At 42.8% G+C, this 21,124-nt stretch overlaps 1 protein-coding gene across 1 annotated transcript in view; it reads left to right on the top strand.

The window, feature by feature from the left end:
* Positions 1-17,389: 17,389 nt before the first annotated feature.
* LOC132264757 (innexin shaking-B) overlaps positions 17,390-21,124 on the top strand; it is a 41,820-nt gene continuing 38,085 nt past the window's right edge. Inside the window, exon 1 of the mRNA XM_059765068.1 lies at positions 17,390-17,451. The gene's annotated coding sequence lies outside the window, so the exon portion shown is untranslated. The remainder of the gene's footprint in view (positions 17,452-21,124) is intronic.

The following is a 21,124-nucleotide window of genomic DNA, read 5'->3' as shown; positions in this document are numbered from 1 at the left end:
CTTTTAATATTGACATAATTGAAAGAAGAAAAAACACTGAAGATTGGCCTGAAATGCGCACAGAAAACATGTAAATCATTTGGTATTGAGAAGTTTTCCGCGCTTTCCTCCTTCGCACTTCCTCGGAGAACATAAAGCTGAGTTTTGCGGTTGAATCAATGTCGAAAGGAAATGACTATTGAGCTGAAAAATCCCTAAACTCTATTTTGATGTTTGTCTTATTTATTCATTCGCAGCCTTCTCACGAGAGAAAATCTTTCAACATATTTTTTATTCTCCCACACTGATGAGAATTTTCACCGAGTTGGGGTTCGAGAGAAACTAAAGAAGTGTACAAATACAAATTCTTTGTGGCATTCTTCGGTGTTTCGCAAGAGAATGCTGTTCTGAGGAGGGAGAGAAAAGTCGACAGAGAGGAGATATAAATGAATTGTCTCGTGTGGCTGAAAATCTCATAATTATACAAATGGCGTGCATCTTTCACATTTTCCCGGGTGCCGTGGAAGCTTTCTCTCCACCCACTTATGGTTGGTTGACACCCTCAATGTAGCTGGTGAATCGGCTCCGTTCACCAAAAGAATCATTCCGTATTTATCTCTTCTGGCAACAATTGAGCTTTTGAAGTCTCTCTCGCATTTCCTCTCATCTTTCTGAGCCATCCTTCCGCTCCTTCCGCTGCATTTCCTCCCGACAGCACTGCAAGATGCACCCTCGCTGTCTCCCCGGGGAAAGTTGGGCAAACACTTTTGAGCATACACACAACATGCCAAATATTAATTTCGGAAATGGATATTCTAACAAAATATTTGTTTTTTAATTGCATAGCGAAGTCTTTTTGGCATGAGCACGTCACACAGTGAATGGATTATGCTCGGGGTGGGGGAGAGAGAAGTCAAGAACCTTTCGCCGCCCATCTCAGCGCGACTCTCTTTGAACTTGAGGAGTTGTCAACGCGACAAAACTAACGAAGTATCTCTATTTTAGGGACAAAGTGAGAGATTTCCTCCTTCACTTTCTTCCGGACAATGTTGGAGTGTAAAAACATTTACATGAATGACTTTCTCAAGCCAAAGAATGGGGTTCAAATCCTCCAGCCTTCGCTGTCTCTGTTGCAGCGGAGGAAATTAAACGGAAATCACGGCTCATAGAGTGAGACTTCCTCTAGCTCAAATTCAGTAATTTGATTGCGACTGGCGAAATGCTTAAGTGCTGTCGTGAAGATTCATACAAAAAGTGAAAATGAGAAGCATCAACACATTATCTGATACAAAATACTATCAAGTGATAGCAATTAAGATATTTCCTAATTATACATCATATGACTTTTCATTTTCTTCAATTATTTCACTTTAAGACATGATTAATGTGTTCCTTATTAAAGTTGATTCAGTTTCTCGCCTTGCGCCTTGTCTTTGTGACCGTGCCAGGGAGATGAGATAAAAATTCTCAATGAATCATTCTCGTGTGAGTGTGAGAGAGAGAAAAATGTGGGAAATTCTTTGAATTTTCACATTAAACATTAGTCATAAATTGATGAAAATCCGAGAACATTTCAGAGATTCTTGCATCTAGAAAATCCCCATAGAAGCACGAAATAATTCTGGTAATAAATTAATTTGTTTTGAAAAAAAAATTGAAGATATGACTATGAATTTATAAAATGATGCCCTGCAGATATTCTAGAAAAAAAAATGACTAGTTCGTGCTACAGTTTTGACCAACTAAAAGGCAAAACCATCTTCAATATTCCAGCGACCAACTTCACGAGTTTATTTTAATAAATAATATTATCCTTGGTGGGAAAGCGAATATGAATAAAAAGTCCTCTTTCTCCACCCAATGAAAAATAACACGTGAGACACAGAAACTGATGAAAGTGGAACACATGAAATTTTCACGTACAACAGATCAGTGAGAGAATTGCTGATGCAAACAAATTGCATAATTTCGCTCTTCACGTGAAAAAAATGCAGCATATTTCTTGAAATGACTCAGTCTGCCGCAGAGATTTTTCAGAATTATTAATGGAACAAGTTGTGGACATAAAAACACACACAACAAAGTGCGGAGTATCAATAAAATGAGGGATTTCTTCTCAAACATCTAAACATCTCATTATTGCCATCACCGTGAAGTGAGAATCCATTGAATTACGTTGGCCGAGATGAGAAGTCGCGCATATGAAAAAAACGTGTGAGATGAAATATTTAAGAGAAGTCACATTTGGCGGGCTCTTAGTCAAAATTAATTATTCTTTATCTGCTATTCCAAATGACTACAACTCTAAATCACATTTAATAGTTTCTTGTGCTCGAAAAGTGGTACTGTCTCATTCAATTCCCCTCGGAAAAGTGTGTTCGGTTCAGCAGATGCACACAATGAAGTCTCTCAGCTCCTCTTCTCCGCGATGAGCATCTTCAGCAGGGCCCCCGAAATGGTGTGGAGAGATACCTCAATATTCCAAAATATTTCAAGTGTCTTCACCTAAACCTCGTGCCGCACATAAATCATTATGATTGATCGGTGGGTAACAGTAAATAGTAGAAAATTTTGCTTAATTACACAAGAATGGTGAAATCTCAGCCGCTGCGGATTTCTCGATCTGGGCAAATGTAAATATTGGGAATCATACGCAGCGAATATCCGCCCAGAGACGTCCGTCAATTGTCTAATTAAACAAATGAGATCTGCACAGAACCATCATCGTCCTTTTGTGTACACACATCGGCCGGAGCGACACGAATTTGGTATAAAATCCGCTCTTTTCCGCATACGCGAGCGCGGGTGAGTGTGTTAAAAATACACTTTTATGCCCCTTTTTCACATCATATTAAAATGTATGTATACGCTTTTTTTCGAGCTCATTAATGTCTCTCTCTCTTTCACCTCCAGCCTCCTCCTCATTTAAATACTCCACTTCGCCAGTGTATAATTCAGCATTGGTGAAACACTAAAAATTTTTGTTTATCAACTCCCCTTCGCGCTGTGGGGCAACACCACGAGGCGAGCTCCACTCGCGGCAATATCATGAGTAAAATTCTGGAATATAAAACAGACGACAACGATCCTGTGACGACGGGGACGCACGCGAATAGCGTGAAAATTCCGCATAGAAACATCGGGATAATTGCAAATGGCATTGGGGAAATTCAATGAGATTTCAAGATGCCGCTCTCCCATTCTGGGGTTGATAATTCAACTTTCAGCAACTCTTTCTCCACATTCCATAGTGAGAGACTCAATTAAAATTCCCCGAGTCCAGTTAGTGTAGTTCTAATGCTGTTCACTCGATTTCGTGCTAACACGCGTGCTTTAAATTAAGCTCTTATGCTCAGTAGGTAATCGAATTACGTAATCTGCTTTATGTTCTCTAGTATGGTTTCTAAATTCATACATATGTTTTACATTTGTGGCTCAGAATCATCAGTGATTTTATAAAGAAAACTCACCGCCTAATGGGCCAAAAACTTGAAGTTTCAACCTAAATTCGTATAGGTTTTACGAACCGACATACGAAATCTGTAAGGATGCAATGACGCCTAAGTCAGGCTATCTTTGAAAACCACACCACAATTCGTAAATCCATTCATTCCTATGTGTGAAGGATTGTGTGGCATGATTTTAATCCATTTGAACTGAAACCATGTGAAAGTGGCGTGAAACAAGTGAAACGTAAGTGGTTGAGAGTGACTCCTTGTTCCTGTCTTCTTCATGCAGAAATTATTGAATTACCTCAGCAGTGGAGCTACTGAGCAGCCCCTCACCTCCAGAGTCTCATCTGGCTCATCCATCGTCGGAATGAGATGGGAAAATTCAACGCTTTTGCACACATTTCGTCTGCCACTGCTCTTTGCCTGATCTCTTCAGGCCCGCTGAAGCGGTTCGAGTGCGTATTTAAGCGTTGTTGGTTTTCCGAGAAGTATATACACTATGTGAGGTACACTTGATGTGGTGTTGCACTTTATTTATAATTCTCACTCCAGCGCAGATCATTTGGGATTTGCGGTTGGCCCGTATGTGGGCAATGGCCAAAGTGTATATTTATAGGAAGCGACACGGTGAGATGCGATCAAGAGTCTGAGGCCGCGCGTTCGGATCATTCATCAAAATCATGGGCATAGCAATTGATGGAGTCTGGTGACATCTGTCACCGCGTCATTACCCAGCCATCCTCCACGCCAGGTTCCTCGCGAGGAATCCGCGAGATGCGGCCACGAACACATGTTCCATGTCCCATTATTGGCAGCTGAAGCATCATCATCAGCGTCGTGCCGCTCACGACCGAAACGCCAATCATCGCTAAATTTAAAATGATAAACGCGACAGTTAGAGGCTACAGATCTTAATTACACTTAACGCCACAGTATATCTACCTGGTTCAGATACTGCGCCACCTCAGCGGGCGCGCTGGGCGTGAGGTGGTGAGACGATGCCAGATTCTCATCTCGAGCAACACCCCATGGAGAAATTATTAAATAAAAAATTCAAGCGCGATTCCTCATTGCCCCTCCGACATGCCTGAGAATGTTATGAACTCTCACACTTCGCTCTCAACTATTGATGGGAAAACTTGACTAAATGTCTGCAAGAGCAATAAATCCTTTAGCTGGTTGTTCGAATTAAGAATTAAATATGTGAGACTGAAGGATCTATTTCACTTGAAAACTCTCATGAGAGCGCACACGGCAAGAGTTCCAGTGGGAGAATATCAAGAACATTTTTTGGCCAAGAGGGAGAGTGGAGAAAAAATTCAATATTCGTCCTCGTGGGGTAGAGAAAAAAATCTCAGAGGATTTCCCCACAAATCCGTGGCGATGCGGCTCCACTTCTCAAGGTAATATCCAAGGAAATTTCCGGGAGACAGGATATTTAAAATACTGCAAATGGGAATAATATGCATATCGTCAATTTCGCGAAATAAATTCACTCGAGAAATGTACTTTCTGCCTCATTCTGCAAAATGTCATTGAGGGTCTTTATGATGGGCTCTTACAGTCATCCATAGGCATCTCCATATAATTGAACACGGGCGCCTGGCAAATGGCATAACACCTGCAGGGATATTGGGAGGATTTAACTGGGGGATAAGGCTCTATCGTTGTGGCTTTAAAGTCAAGAATAAATCATGACAGTTCAATTGAGATACATTTTGGTCGGAAAGCTCAAGTGCAAGTTGTTAAATTTTATCAGGGCTTGCATGAGAGGGGATTTCCAACATTTCAAGAGTCTCTCTCAGGAGATTTCCTCTTAGACTTATCACGTGAATTCTCTCTGTGAATTTCAAGACCCCCATCATCTCAGCATCTTGTCCCACTCCAAGTTCAGCAATTAAACAGCACAACACAAATAAACACGCAGCATGATCCAGGGAGTGAGGAAGGCCAATGCAGCTGCAGAGGGGAGAGAGCCATTGAGTAGTGAGTATAATTAAGCCATTTATAATTTAAATATTCCCCACGGGATATCTCAGGCTTAAAATTTCATCTCCACCCACAATTCCTGGCTAATATTTCTGGGGAAAGCCACAAATTGTTTCATGTGAGTGGAACTTCCGTCATGTGCAGCTTGCGTTTCGCGCACCATCAGGCCAACCGTGAGCCAAGGAGGCTATTTTTTCTCATCTCGCCCATAAAAATAGAATCATTTGAAATTCATTTAATTGGTAACGCCGCGTGTCACCGAAATAGACTTCATCACAATCGCGCTTGACAAAATTTCGCTTGAGGAATTGTCTTCTCAACATTTTCTTTCTTTATCTCCTTGTCACCTACTTTTTTTTCCTTGCTCATTTTCATCCGCTGAGTTTTTCCCCCAACCAATTCTTTGTGCAATGCCGCGTCGAAGGCGGTGTAGAGGAGCCAGAAAATTACATACTTTGGCAGGTTTTCCGCTTAAACACCGAAAATAGGCACTCGCACACACACATTAGATTGATGTCATTATCTCCCTGTGATTTCAAGAGCAGCCAACCTTCCATTGAGCGATATCCATGCAGTGGTGCACAATTTCTCACTGTGGCGCACGGGGAAATTCCTGGGGATGCCGTGGATGGGGGCGGTGGGCGAGGGAAACATGCTATCGGGAGGAAAGTACAATAATGACGCTCTGCGAGATTTGGACACTGGCCATAAGGTAATGACAGGTCATTAATTTACCATTTAGTGAAGTGTGGCGGTCAATGAGGTCTCAGAAGACGAACGTTCAATGGCGAGAGCCACATTTGATGTAATTTGCTAATCTCATGGTTATTTTTATTCATTCACACTCGTTAAAGTGGCACGTCAACGGAACAAAGGTCCATTGATTTTCATCTCAACAATACCGCAAATTGTCCCTTGAGAGGGATAATTAATCCGAGAATGAGGGGGCAAATAACAATTAAAATACGCTGAGGGTTTGAAAAATTATATTATTTCATCATTTCACTAAGTATCGCATTAAAAATCAATATTTATTTATATTTGCCAGGATAAGTAGATTTTATTAAATGCTATGAATAATTAAATTACTCCATTATTTGACCAAGTCCACCACTCGATACCGTATATAAAATCGCGATTACAGTGTGCATAAATATATGTATTGTGTCATATTATTTCTAAATTGTTTTTATCATTTTCCATGGATCTTTATGTGCACATGTAGATGGTATCGATAAATAAATGCTATTATATCAATTCTGAAAATTCATTGACAGTGAATGGCACTCTGGGAACAATACAAATTATCCGATAAACCAAATCGTTTATTTTTGAACGACTTGAAGCCACTGCAGAGCACAGCATTGGAAAGTGGAGAAAGAAGTGGCATAAGATTAGCGCCTGTGATATGTGTCGATGTAAAAGTGTCATCACATTGTACAACAATAGGATTTGATTGCCGTCCAAACTCATTTGTATTTATCTCCCCTTCGATAAAAATATTGCTCTTGATTTTTAAATAGCTCGACCGCTATTTTTTCCCACCCAATCTCATTCGCCTGAAAGCCCCCAATTGATGGAACTCACCGCATTACAATTTCATCCGCGGGCCATTGCGCGGGTAGTGAACAAAAAAAACCATCGCCCGGCTGAGTGAGATACTCAGCGTTGATAGTTTATTTATTTATCGACTAAAATATATGTATCGCAATATCATCGCGAGAAAAATTAATAATTTTTATCACTGAGCCCCTAACTCACTTGCATATGGAATGCCCTTTTTGGGGCGCGATGTGCCGAGTGTCTACAACAATATTTATCCAGCGCCCCACTCTCGCCACAAGTGCCCTGGCAAAAAGATGAGCCACCCGAGCGTCCCATCGTCCAGATAAAACTTACACTCTGCCCTGAAATGAAGTTGTGCAATTCACGCGCGCGAAAAGCCATGCCGTAGCCGGAAGCAGCTCCATTAATTTATAATTTGCCAGCGAATAGCTTTTCGGGGTGGCAGATCTGTCGAGGGGATTCACACCATTTGCCACTTCCAAATCGGATCCTCCTGTGATGTTGCATAGAGAGCAGAGGCGCGCGAAGGTGCCTCAGTTGATGACGAAGTTCGGGCCTTCGTGGCTAGTTTGGCGAGATAGTTTAGAAACTATTAACAGAAGAATGAGCAGATTTCCAGTTTCAAGTCATGATCGAGGTGGGTTTCAAGTTTCGTCACAAGCTTTCAGTGTTGCAATCTAGCACTCTAGTTCGCCTAGAACTCGCGCAACGACTCTAGTGCGGCTGTGTTATGAAGCCGTCAAGTTTGCCACTCTTCTTTCACACCCACTTTGCAGGCATCCTCTCCCTGGCGACTCCTCAGCTCACCGACATCCCGTGTTTGGCTGATAATTTCAACAACTTAACATCAAAGGTGGATGGAGCTCAGCGACCGGCCGCCGTGAGGCTGCTGGAGCAAAAAAGCCGCCACGGCGTGGAAAGCAGAGGCGTGATGTGAAAAGTTTCCCAACAAGTGGGACATTCGGGGATGTTTTAATCTAACTTCGACACGATGCTGAGGATGAGTGGAGCATGGCTATATGGAAAATATGCATCCAGTTTAATTGGATTCGATCAAACGGTTCACTATACCTAATTGACTGTGTATGGCTTTTTAACTGTGATGCAACAAACACACAAAATTGAGGCATGGCTTGAGGTCATTTGCAAATCGGCAGTGAGCGAAATGCGCACAGAAATGGATGGAAAATGAAAACGGGAGACGTGTAGCAGTGTGTGTGAATTTTCGCATTTAGATTATATCACACTGATAGTAACCATGCATAGTTAAATAGCATTTACACAACACCAGAAGCGCATAGGCATGAGAATGGGCCAGAACAATATAGTCGGTATGGTCAGTTCACTTGCCCATTTTCATATTGTCCCTGTATTTGGGTTGGAATCTCTGTGGCTGCCACTATTTTCGACATATTACACACTCTGCCTTGCCTCATGGGTGATTCTCCTCCGTTTATATAACAATAACAATAATAATAATATCTGCCGCCGCCCCGTTTATCCATAAATTTCAAACAAAAGCCATTTCGCAGAATGCGCGAACTTCTACAGAATGCTGCACTTAGAGCTGAAAATTTGGTTAATCCGCTAAACATGTCCGTATGAAAGACATTCTAAATTTGCGGCAAAGTATGACAAAATACTCACTCATAACTTAGATATACTGGATTCGCAGATATAACGCGGCAGTTTTAATCAATCGTCCTGTAAATTGAAAGAGTCAGAGACCAAATTAACTCATATCATGGCTGCTTTCCATACTTTATGTGTGTGTGAAAAAATAATTAGCGAAATTGCATAGTGAAGCAGTGAATTTAAAAAAAAAGTACATCCCAAGGGGAAGTAAAATTAAAATTTCCAATATTTTGCATTATTAAGCGGCTTCCGAAAAATACATGTTTCATGAAATTTGGTTAATATAATCAATTATGCAAAAACACGCAATGTTATGTACACGCGGTAATATGTTTTTTAATGTTCTACGTCTGAGCATAACATTTGCCAAAATTAAAAACATTAACCTTTTGAAATATGCACTTGTGTTATTCCCTGTGAACACACCTGAATTTAGATATTTTCTCCGAACGTCAGTGAATGGATGAATATATGTGTTAATTAGTGGTTGATTAGCTCTATGGATAGTTGATTATTTCACCGGAAAGCCGGAGTAAATTGTTGGTCTGTGACCCATAATAAAATATTCATACAGTGGCCACAGATTCAATATTGTTGACGGCAATTTTGTATATTAAACGCACTTTAATTACACGATAAATATTATATTTTAATGCGCTCACATCTTTCCATAGCACAGCAGAGGAGCATATACGGTTGATCACCACATAAAAGGCCACCACACTCAAACAACTATTTATTTTGCTGCAGCATCGCCCAGCGAATGACGATGAGATTATGGCAATGGGATTACACTCTCGAATATAGTGACTACTCGGGTAGTCATGTGACGAGTTAATTATTTTTCACTGCTTGCCAAAAAATCAATTTCCTCAGCTTGAAGTTGCTCCTTTTCTTCTCTCTCTCGCTAGTTTATCTGACAAATTATCATTTGGCATATTCATCATCATCGCGCTCTTGATGGCACTTTTCCTTTTTTTGTGCAGCTTAGTTGCATCATTCAACTGTGCCCATCCTTTTCCCCAAAAATGAGACTGCTGCAGAGTCCTTGCCGGGAAAGTGATGGGGAGATATTTGAGTGTCTGTGCATGGAGTGGCGATGCGATGGAAAATTAGATACGTGCGTATTTTTACCGCCGCTCAAATTGTTCAAATATAAGTAAAACGATAACCTTGGAAATCAAAGCAATCTTGGCTAAGCTGGTAATCATATTTCAGATTTGCAGCATTATAGGCAGTGCCACTCCATAGGTCGCAACTCAAATGGGAAGATTATGAAGTTTCGTGGCAAATTTCTTCCCTCGTCCTCATGCAGCATCGCTCGGCGCCCCTTCTGCAGCACTGATGGTGGACATGAGAAGAAAATTCCAGTGATGACCAAGTGTTTTTGCCCTCTCTTGCAAAATTCAACACACGGTGCACAAGGGTGGAAATTCTGCACGCAAGCACTGACCAATGGGAAAAATTTCCTCTCACTCTTTCTCTCTGCGCTCTCGCCTTTTAAAACATTTTTTCCAGATTATGCCATCCACATTAAAAGTATGAAGTCGTGAGAGTTGGGTTTGTCTTGAGCAGCGCCTTGGCGAAAAACTACTTACTCGGTACATTTATTTAATAAACATTCGCAATTTATGCTCAGTTTTTGCGCGAACTCCGCACACTATATTTTTCCACCCATATACACTCCCATGTGAGTTTCCCACATGAGTGTGATAAGTGTTTGAGTTGATGGAAACATACACATTATTTTATTTTATGTGGACTGACCTATCTTTATGTGTCCACCCCGGAACGGGCTGCCCACAGCCCACTCCCCAGAGCCCCACCGGAAAACTGACACACAACACCATTGGGCATGGGGGAAAAAGAGAACAAATATCGCTATACAATCCACCACTATGCCCAACAATGAGAGTGAGTGAGTAGATGGAATTATTAATGGCACGCGGAGGGCATAAAGTGCCTCTTTACATATTATATTGGAACATTTTGGGGACGGTTATTGCGAATCAAAATGCAGCTTCAACAAAAAAAATTATTGCTCACTCTCCTTTTTTTCACCACTAGGGGGCATGCCATTGGAAAATTGCAGGGTTACCCTTGACAGCGGGAATTGCACAGGATCAAACCTAGCTCAACGGATATGAGGAAACTTCAGGAACTATTTCTTATTGCAAAGTTTCTCTCTCTCTCTCTCTCTCTCTTTGATGACTTTTGATGGATGAAATAAGAGCATTTAAAACCATTAAGGCAGCGTGGCCAAAATCTTACCCGAATGGTGGAATTGAATGCCAGGAAATACATTTCTGTATCGCAACGAGAAACTTGTAAAGTAAGTTTCCTCAGTGTACGCAAAGTTTAGTTTTTCGATTGTGTAAACTGATTAGGGAATTGCTGGAAGACCTGCGGAGAAATAAAGTCGATTGCAGTGGAGTAATAACCTAGCTAGAATGAGCATCCATTCTCCATCCTGTTTCAATTTCAGCTATTGTGTTCGCAAACCACCGAAACTACTATCATTGCGCAATGTACTTCCGCATGACATGCCCTCTGGTGCCCACCCACCCATTATTCCCCGGTATCACTTCAATAGAGGGTGGCGATGGTCACTGGGCCGATGCAGACCACCCCAAATATGTACAAGAAACAATATTTTTCCTCTCATCTGGGAGCCTTTAATAAATGGGCGTCAATAAAAAAGTGTACAGGACTCAGGAAGGACACACGCAGCAAACTGTGCGACAGATGCAATCTGCACAGGAGGTTGAATAAATTTTCCCTACTATTTCGCCAATAATGCGGTGCACAGCGCGAACTGCTGGAATTTCAAGTAGATCAGGAAATCCATTATTCTCCAAGGGATAATTTTATATCCATGTGACACAATCCCCTCTTTCTCAGCGGCTGAGGCATGGCAAATTTAACAATAAGCCCTCACCCCTCACTGAAAACCCACAGACTAAATGACTCCACAGCCTGTTTAGCACTCTTCCGTGGTGAGGATAATTAGCCCACAATTATTTGTTGACTCATTTCACAGCCAAATGATACAATATCCTCGGCAGTCTAAATTGCCACCCACTCACCCGATCATCCAATCACAGTGATTCTTTCGCTCAATAACAGCACAGCGTGCAAAAATTGATTTTATATCATCACCTCGCGATGAATTGTCCAATTGACAACTCGGTGACTTGCATGTGCAATTAGGCTAAAATCAGATTATTGTACTCCATTTAGAAAATTGGTTAATATTGCCTATATGCAATTGGCTCCATCGCTTTGACTTGCCAAATTGAAATTTCTAGATCAATGCTCTTGATTGCGCATTTTAGTGTTATGACCATCCAAGGAGTCCTCCTTTCCCCGTGTCCAATTCCGCTCCCTCGAAATGCCACTTTAATTACGATCATAAGACCATTTAAACGGTCCTCCGGAGCAATTGGACGTAAATACATCTTTAGGAAGCATATTGTGTGAATTTAGGGCCAATTAGGCGAGCAATTGGGAAGTCAAACTATCATGCTGTCTTCTTGATATTCCTCAGCAGCTTTGCATGAAACGAGAAGTGTTGTCTTTCCAATTAACCCCACCTTGCATGCATTTCTACAGCTGAGACGTTCTGATTGCTTTTCACGAATTTTCACAGATGCTTCTCGCATAATTGAAAAGTTATTTAATTCATTTCTCAGTGTTTTAATGGAAATCTATTTAAAATCTCAGCATTAGGAAGTACGTTGAGTAAACACATCATCATCACATGTGTAGGTCATTTAATAAAAAGCACAGTTATAGCCATATCCTATTCCTTTAGTATTAATTGATTTATTTAGACAATATATTTATAATAAATGCTTTGACTTCAGAGAAAACCACACAATTGTGGGCAACCGAAAAAGCTGTATGTTTCACATTATTTACAGCCCCAGATCAGTTTCAGCGTCAGCGATTGAAGATCAAACAGACGGAAGAGTCTCATCGATCGATCAAACAATTAGGTCTGTTTTGTCTACAATAAAGCCAAGATCACGCAACAAAATACCACAAATCAGTGGTGGAAAGTCTTCTTTTCTCATCAGCTGTGACCGACTTGTTCGACGTGTGAATTTTCTTGCCAAATGAAAATTGCATAAAGAACGAAAGCACGCGCGTGAGTGGCGCGGAAAAAGTTTATCAACGCCCAAGAAGGGAAAAGTGGAATAAATTGAGATTAATTTGTGTTTGTTTCCTACCACAAAATACACTTTAACCACCTCTGCAGCGGAAGATGGAGGATTTGGGTGAACGCGGGGAAAACTTTCAATAGCCCCCAGTGCATTGTGCAATTTTCGGGTTGACCTCCATAAATATCATTTCAATATGCAAATACAAAATTGTCTCAACACCCGCCTTGGCTCCCTAGGAAGATGGGAAGGCGAGGTGCATGGCGAAAACTATGGTGGTCATTAAGAACTTTTCAACAAGTCGTTCTTGCTCCGGCAAAAAGACAATAGTGGGCGAAGATTTTTTATCGTCAATGTTTTGGGGTGAAAACACCTGCAAACAAGGGCTCCATTGGGGACAGGTGTGGGGTGGTTGAAGTGACGAAAAAAGAAGAATTATAATTTGGCGCATGTGGGCGAAAACTTGGTGGCCTGTATCCTTGACGAGAGGACGGAAAAGGTCGTCAAGACATGAAAATTGCTCGCATTGCATCACGAGGAAAGCCTACTTTTCCACTGTGATTCTTATTAGGGATTTCATTAAAACACTTCCTCAACGACGAATCACAGATATCGCAATCAATTGGAATTCGTTAGCAATAGAAATCACTTATTATTACACCAATGTCTTAGTAAAGTAAACGAAATATTTGATACAGAATCGCCAGAATCAGGAAACTTGGGAAAACAGTAACGCAGAATTGACATCAAAAGTGATGTGATGTTGGACAAATCCAGAATAAGCAAACTTGTGCAGCGCCAAGTGAGTAATCAAGTGCAATTTTTCTGAGAGAAGTGAAGAGATATTGGAAAAATGTGAAGCGTTGGATTTTCCCAAATGAAGTAATCTGAATCCCGATCACTCGAAGCTCGGTAGCGCTTGTCGCTGACATCTTGCAGTCCACTTGCCATGTGTGCCGTGCAGAGAATACGAGTTTGGTGGAAGAAAAGTCTTTGAGCCGAAGTTCAAAAGTGTCCTCGTGCATGCAAATTTCAACATCAATGCAATGCCAAATGACTAGCGCGAAACCACTTCTAATTAAATTTTTGGGAGCCCCCGTCCACTGCCGCACACTCGGCGAAATCCATACACTATAGCTCATGGCGGCTCTCCCTGGGTCGGAATTACCGCCAATGCGAGAGAGTGATTGCCGAAAGGGGTGTGCAGTGCTAAAGTGCAGAGAAATCTCCACTTCTGTCGCATTCACTCCGTGCCGGGGCCGGGAGTTGGGGGCCGCTCCTGGCGTGAGATGGGCGAGAATTTTCGGTGCGATGGCACATGGGCCACACTTGTAAGGGTTTGGCGAGTACGAAATTATATAATACATTTTGTATTGTAATGTGCTGCGATAGGGCGCTTTTTCCGCCACACTTTCAACTGTGGCAGCCGCGCGTCAGTCTTTTTCCGGGGTGGTTGGCAACACCATCGCCAACCTCATCGCCCCTCGTCGTCCCTCACCGCGTCCTGTCCGCCTGACGCCACGAGAGCCTCCCCACCCGTGCAGCCAGTCTCAGAGACTGCCTAAAGGAGTGATATGTATAGCCAGTGAATTTTGGCAAAATGACGAAAATTAAACACACTAATTGTATCCAATATTGTTATGATAGGCGAAGTAGGAGTTATATCAGCACTGGGGCGGGTATCCTTTTCCTTACCCCAAAATGCTCAGCTGTGAATCACTGTGCAAATTGTGCGGATGACTCCGGACGAAAAGTGATGTGTGTGTGTGTGTGTGTGTGTGTATGAATGTCTATCCCGAAGTGCCTCACCCTCCGCCGCCACCCTCGGCAGCCTGTATTAGAAAGCGTTCTTAGGAGATAGTCAGCGATATCCCGTTCCATCGGCCTCCCAAGTTGTCGGGGATCGAAAAGTGCCTTTCCACCCTCGTAATTTGTTTGTGCCATTGTATTTGGGATGCATCCAAACTTCATCCGTTTAATTCCCTACACCCCATGTCGGCAGTCCGGGAAGAGGTTGGGGCCCAATCCCCCGCCACACATGGTGGCATCAGCAAGAAGCATGGGTGGGATGTGTGCTTGAACGATAAGCCGTATAATTTAGTTGTACAAACCATTTTCCCTTTTCGGACTTCAACATTGTGTACGCCCGCACTCCAAACCCAGTCCACACCACGCCGATCCATGTTCTGGCCAGCCCCATTGGAGTCATCCAGAGAGGCAGCCAATTCTTGCAAAAATTATCGCAGTAGATGCTTCAAAGTTGTACATAGCCTGCTCCTGGGTGAATGTGGGTGGCCGTGGATAAGCATACATTGTGGGACACATTGTCGAGTGACTCCCTTGCAGTGGTATTATCCATTGACATATCCCACAATGCTCCGGAGAGATGCCCAAGTGATGAAGAAAGGGCAACCGCCTGAATAGATTCTTAACGCTTTTCTGGGACGAGAGTTCAGAGATTCCTCATCTAAATAGATTGGTGGGATTGTGAAAGAGACGTTCAAATTCAATACGGGGTCTTAGGCAGGGTGCGATAGGTGGCCAGGGCGAGGCCTCGAGGGTGCTTAATTATTGCATTGACGATAGTCTCCGGGTGACGTTGGGCAAACGCTCCATTTCTTCCATGTCTGGCTGATTGTCCTCCAACCCACCCCCCCGGCCGCCCCATCCCCACTTCCACCTTATGTACCCCCATGCCGCCCCTCGGGTGCAGTGTCGGGCCAAGAAGGAACATCGCTAGGCGCACTGTCTGACGTCACGTATGGCTCGACATTTTCATTGAATGTGCTTTTCTTGCACTTGGGCCAGAAATGGTAAAAATCAACATTTCCTTGGGAGCACATGTACCCACTCGGCTAGAACAAAAAGAGAGAAGAAATCAATGGGTGAGAGATGTGAATTGTGCACTCTCTCGCCCAATTTCCGTACATCCCCCACCCCCCGAAAAAGGCCCACCCTGCCCCCACCCCACATCGGCCATCATACATGCGAGAGAGTGAGAGCTTTCGCATGGAGCTCATGGCAATGAGAAAGGCTCGAGTATCTGCGGATAGAATGGCCACTGTACCATATGAATGTCCTGTGTGAGCCCCCAAAAAATGTGCCATCTCACTCATACTGTCCTCCATGGCGAGTAACACAGTTTCACCCCTTTTACACACAGAGCAACTATTCTATGCCGCGAGTTTTGGAGAGAAGATTTGAGATGTGAGCTCAAGGATCAATTTTATCTTAATATGGCTTCCCTCTTAACCGTCTTCAAAAATACTTTTTCGGACATTTTGAGCCGTTTACTTCACTTGCTGAGTTTCGAGAAAAATCTAGAAGACTTGATTCGCAATTTTTGTGGCAAAAAATTAATGTTTTTCCAATATTTCTCGAATTGATTTGACGATACAAAAAGAAATTAGGAGCATAGTGCTGTTTCAACATTCTCAGCTAGAGCTGGGTCAAGAGCTCGAAGCACAATTCGCGTGGTTGTTTAGGAAAATCAATGCCGGAGCACATTCCTTAATAACTAAGCAGATTTGGCAAGGATTGGTCCGAAGTTTTAGTACCACAGTATTCAGGAGAAAACATTTGGTATAAGCAAAGAACGATAAAATGTATCAGATTACTAAAATTAAATCGTCGGTTTTTTTTCCATTTTCCACTGGTGAAATTCTATCTGTCTGAAGCTTAGCCCTTCTGTGGAACTATTAACCCTGAATCCGCAGGTATCCAACTAATCGATGAGCGAGCAAGTGTAAAGTGTGCTGAATTGGCGTGACATGGGATCATCCTTAGCAGAATTTGTTCGATATGGAGTTTCTCTGGGTGCATTCAATGCCACCCAATGCTGCCGGTCGCCCCACTTCGACATCCACCCGAGGATGCATGTGAGCACACAAACATACACCCCAGCTCTCATGCATGCGAAGGAGATGCTTGGCCCCATGGAGTGGCGGAGGGTGGCGAAGACGAAGAAGGCACAACGACATCACATGGAGGAGAACGAGATTCACAGTCAGAGACTTGGCCCTCGTTGACGTCGACGTGGTTGGCAAGTTTCTCTCGGTCTCTGTCTCTCGCAAGAGCCGGAGCGCTGCTCTCGTGGATACGTATTGGGATTATATACGGTGGGGCGGGGGCGCGGAGGGGCGCCGTGATTCGGGTATGGCAGAAAAAGAAGGAGCCCAGCACGGAGGCGTCCCATCCACACGGAAGCGCGGTGCAAAGTGAGACACATCCGAAGCCGCTACCGTACAGTGTTTGCCTCACAGTATCCCAAACAACCACGCGAAATGATGAAATGCGAAAGACGCGCGCATTTCCAACACTGTGCCGCCGCTCATGCCGCCGTGGTATTGAGAGACGCTGGCGTCGTGCTCGAGACGACCGCCGCACACACAAATATAATAATCCACGAGCAGTTGAATTTTTAAATATTTACAGGCCGTCGAGCAACGTCGACGGCGTCGTGAGTGCTCCTACTCTAGTTTGGTGGTTAGTCAGATGATGGACGTCGCACGAAATTGTCGCGAGTGAGTGGTGTGTGGATGCATCCGTGATATTCTCACTGTTAGTGACACACAAATCGCCGCGCAATGAGATGGATGCATCCCTCCTGCGGTAGTCCTAATCCGTTGCAGTCAGATTCTTTCTATTGGTGTCGTGCTTGTATTTCCGTGTGTAATTCTTTTTCCACCTTTTATTTCGATCATTATTTACACTTGTCGTTACACTTCTTCCCCCTTTTTACTTTTATTTTCCAACACCTTCTCATCGACTTGGCAAGCCAAATATACATTGGTGTGCATCGCGATTTAGAATGCAATTGGGCCTCCTCGGAGGCACTTCCGTTGGGCATATAAACACACAGGATAATAGAGAGAGAAACATTGCGAAGGCATTAAAATATCAGTGTGAAGTTTTTTTTTCCCTGGTGTTCAAGGCAAACCCTCTCGCCGAAATTCCCCCGTGCACTTTTTCCTCAGTTACCAGTGAAAATTTTTATCACGTTTTCAATTCATATTCCTGACTAGTGGCAAAATTCTGCCCAATTGTGCCGCAATAATTCTTTCCCACATTCACACGTCACCTCAATCTATCTGGCCTCACAGTCCACCCCGAGGGGTGGAAGACTTGCCCTCCCACTTCTGGTTAATTAAAAAATTTCGTGAGTCTTCCGAAAATTGGTTGAGGCAGAATGTGCACTTCCTCCGAACATTCCTGTCTGCAAAGGCAGCGGAGACTCAATTGGGATGGACGATGAAGCGAGGAAAAGGAAGTATTAAGTGATTTCTTCTTCTGCAGAGGTGAATCCCTTCTCTCTCTCGTGCTCCTCTCCCACCCACAGACTATCAATTAAATTACACCCTGCCGCTTCCACTATCTCCCAACATCATCATCCGTGCTCAGGGAAACCGGATGGCCGTGCTCAGTTCCAAAATTCCACACTTTCCCCAGCCCAGCCCATAGTGTCTCGCATGCGAAAACTCTATCTCAGCTTCAATAGTGGTGAATGATATAAAAAATAATTGGTGCAATGGAAAATGAGGTGGAAAAAATAAATCAGCGTGATTTAATAATACTGGCGCATGAGTGTCGCCCGGAAGAATGGTGATGGGAAGAAAATTGTGTTACACGAGGACACATCATCATCACTGAAAATGATGCAGGAGAATCTCTCGGAGGGAATCTCCCGAGTGTGATGTGAAGCAAGTTATCATGGATTTGCTGTGATCTGAGGGATTATGCTCTTGTGAGTCTGAGGCGATCGGCTTGCGAATGTGTTGATGTTACTCTATCTCTCTCTCTCTCCCGGTCATGACAGCGTCAGATCTTATCTCAGATCCTGACACTAAGGTTGGCTTTCCACAGAAAGAATATAGGAATTATATTGAGCTTTAAGGTGGAAATTCTATTTTTTCAATAGATCTCTGTTCAAACAGAGAAATTGATTTTGAAACTTAAAGAGATCATGAATTTTGTCCTTAAACATGCAATAATAGAAACACTTCAGCATTCTGGAGCCAAAGTCGCAATGGAAAGCTGAGGTCTGACTGTGATCCGAAAATCTCATGATACCACACCTTTGAATTATTTAGGTGTCACCCCGGAAAGCCCCCCTAACCCCACCCAAGAGCCAAGAAAAAGAGAAGTCATGTGGAGAAGTTGTATGATGTCAGCGTCAATGCCAATAAACAGACACTTTGGCATCGAACAAATCGTGTTTCTTTATTGTCCTCATCATATACCCTTACGTTATGTGAGGAGGAGCCTTCTCTGCAGCCCCAGCCCCCCTCAGCCCATGAGAACCACAGGCGCTCTCCTCAACTTTTCACACGAAGCAAAAGTTGTGCGCTGAATTAATGTACTCCAGGCCCATATATTTGAAATTGTACACAAAATTTTAATACTTTCAACTATGGCGCACGATAGGAAACACCATCCACACGAGAGAAACATATGTGAGATGGTGAGATTAAGGAAAAATCCCATCCAAGAGCTAAACACTGCGCCCCACCATCGCGTCCTGCCTCGACTTGAGAGGCCACCCACTCACCAGTATGCAAAATTGTTATGACCCAAATTGCCTCAATCGCACAATTATTCAAATTGAACATAATCAAAATCTCTGCACACAGCCCAATATGTATCTCCTAAGCGTTCGCATTCAGCCTCCATATTTTCCACCAAAGCGAAGAAGCGATGCCGCTCTCGTATGGCAAAAATACACATTTAGAAGAAAATAGTAAAACTAGCGACATTTGTCTCTCTGTGCAGACAGCTGGCATCGCTTTAGAAAAGTCATTCGCGAACAAGAAAGATTTTTCCTGCTTTGCCGAAAAAGCCACCGCGCTGAAGCGGGAGAGAGAGATTGAGGAACAAGGAGAGGAAAACAAGATAATTTACTGTGACCATCTAACATGAATATCTTATTCCGTAGAGTTAAGGAGAAGAACATGAGAGACAGTGAAGAAAATCTTTCTGCTATTTGTCTTTTTCCCCGTCCACCGACTCTTATGCTCGTGCTTAATCAAACACATCAAGTGATTAGGCGAGTGTGAAAAAGGTCTCTAATGAATGTTGCGAGAAATTGAGTGAGAAAAATGCTTCACCAAATGATACACTAAATATTACTGCTGCCACATTATAAAAAAAGCAGAAGACGTAATGTGTTTGTAAAAATGTCACTGAATGCATAATTAAGTTCTTCAGTTTGCATGAAAATTCTTCCACTGTCGCACTGTTTGCGAGGTTGTTGAAGGATTTTCCACAGGCCGAACAAAGGGGGAAGTCATCACGGGAAATTATGTACTGGTGGAACTTGAGCTAAATAAATTATAACCTCCCGATGAGCGAAAAAAAGGTTGACTTCTTGTCAAGCAGCTTCATTATCAAGGTCGTTCGTGGATTAAGGCAATTTGTCCGATGTAATTCAAAGTTTATGTAAGTTTGAGACTTTTTCATATAAATTTTGCAAAGTAATTTTCTGTTGCTGTTGCAAAAATGAGCACAAAGTGATTAAATGTATACAAAATTACACTGTGTTTTGGGATGGAAAACTGGAATTGCAACATTACATTTTCCCATTACAAATATTTGTTCAGAGTTTGAGAATTGTAATCAAAGTTGAAGGATTGAGTGTAATTTGAAGTCTGCAACCTGATAAACATTCTCTACACACTCATCGCCAAATGATGAGCCCCTCAATAGTGATCTGGGTGAAAGGAACAAGTCCGAGCTACAGTTCACATTTAAATCCTTCTTTATTTTCACCCATACAATGCAAAACATGTGTTCCTAAGACAAATATTCACACGTGAAAATGGTACATGAATAAGTGCGAAGCACTTTTCCATCCAACCCACAAAAATCCAAACCCGTGAGTTTGCCACTGTGCAAATAAATACAATTGTGAAATCGATGAGTTTATTGAACCAAATGGGCGTCGCGCACGTGAATGAACACTGGGAATAATTAATTGGCGACGCTTTGGCCGTAAATTCTGATAAAAGTTCAATAAACATCGCCTTCAATTTTTGCCCATATCTTTCGCCCATTTGCATCCCTCCCCAATCGCACGGGATCTGCGCCACTCATCTCTTAAAAACCTCTTTCTGTATTCGTGATGTGTGTGAAGAGATAAATGAATTCAAACACACCGTGTTTCACCTGTCTTTCACATTCACCTCCAATCATTTCATTCATAGTGGTGGCGTTCCGGGAGCGAGAGGAAGGCCAAACACACGCCAAAGTGCCCTCAGCCAGGACGAGGAAGAGGAAGAGGAGGAGGAGGAGGAGTGCGAGGGAAGTGTGAGAATCAAGAATGGATGAAGAATGGCACTTCGGGAA

The sequence above is a fragment of the Phlebotomus argentipes genome, unplaced genomic scaffold, assembly GCF_947086385.1.
Source record: "Phlebotomus argentipes unplaced genomic scaffold, Phlebotomus argentipes genome assembly contig_2, whole genome shotgun sequence".
Lineage (NCBI taxonomy): Eukaryota > Metazoa > Arthropoda > Insecta > Diptera > Psychodidae > Phlebotomus > Phlebotomus argentipes.
This window is presented reverse-complemented; position numbering and strand designations above follow the sequence as displayed.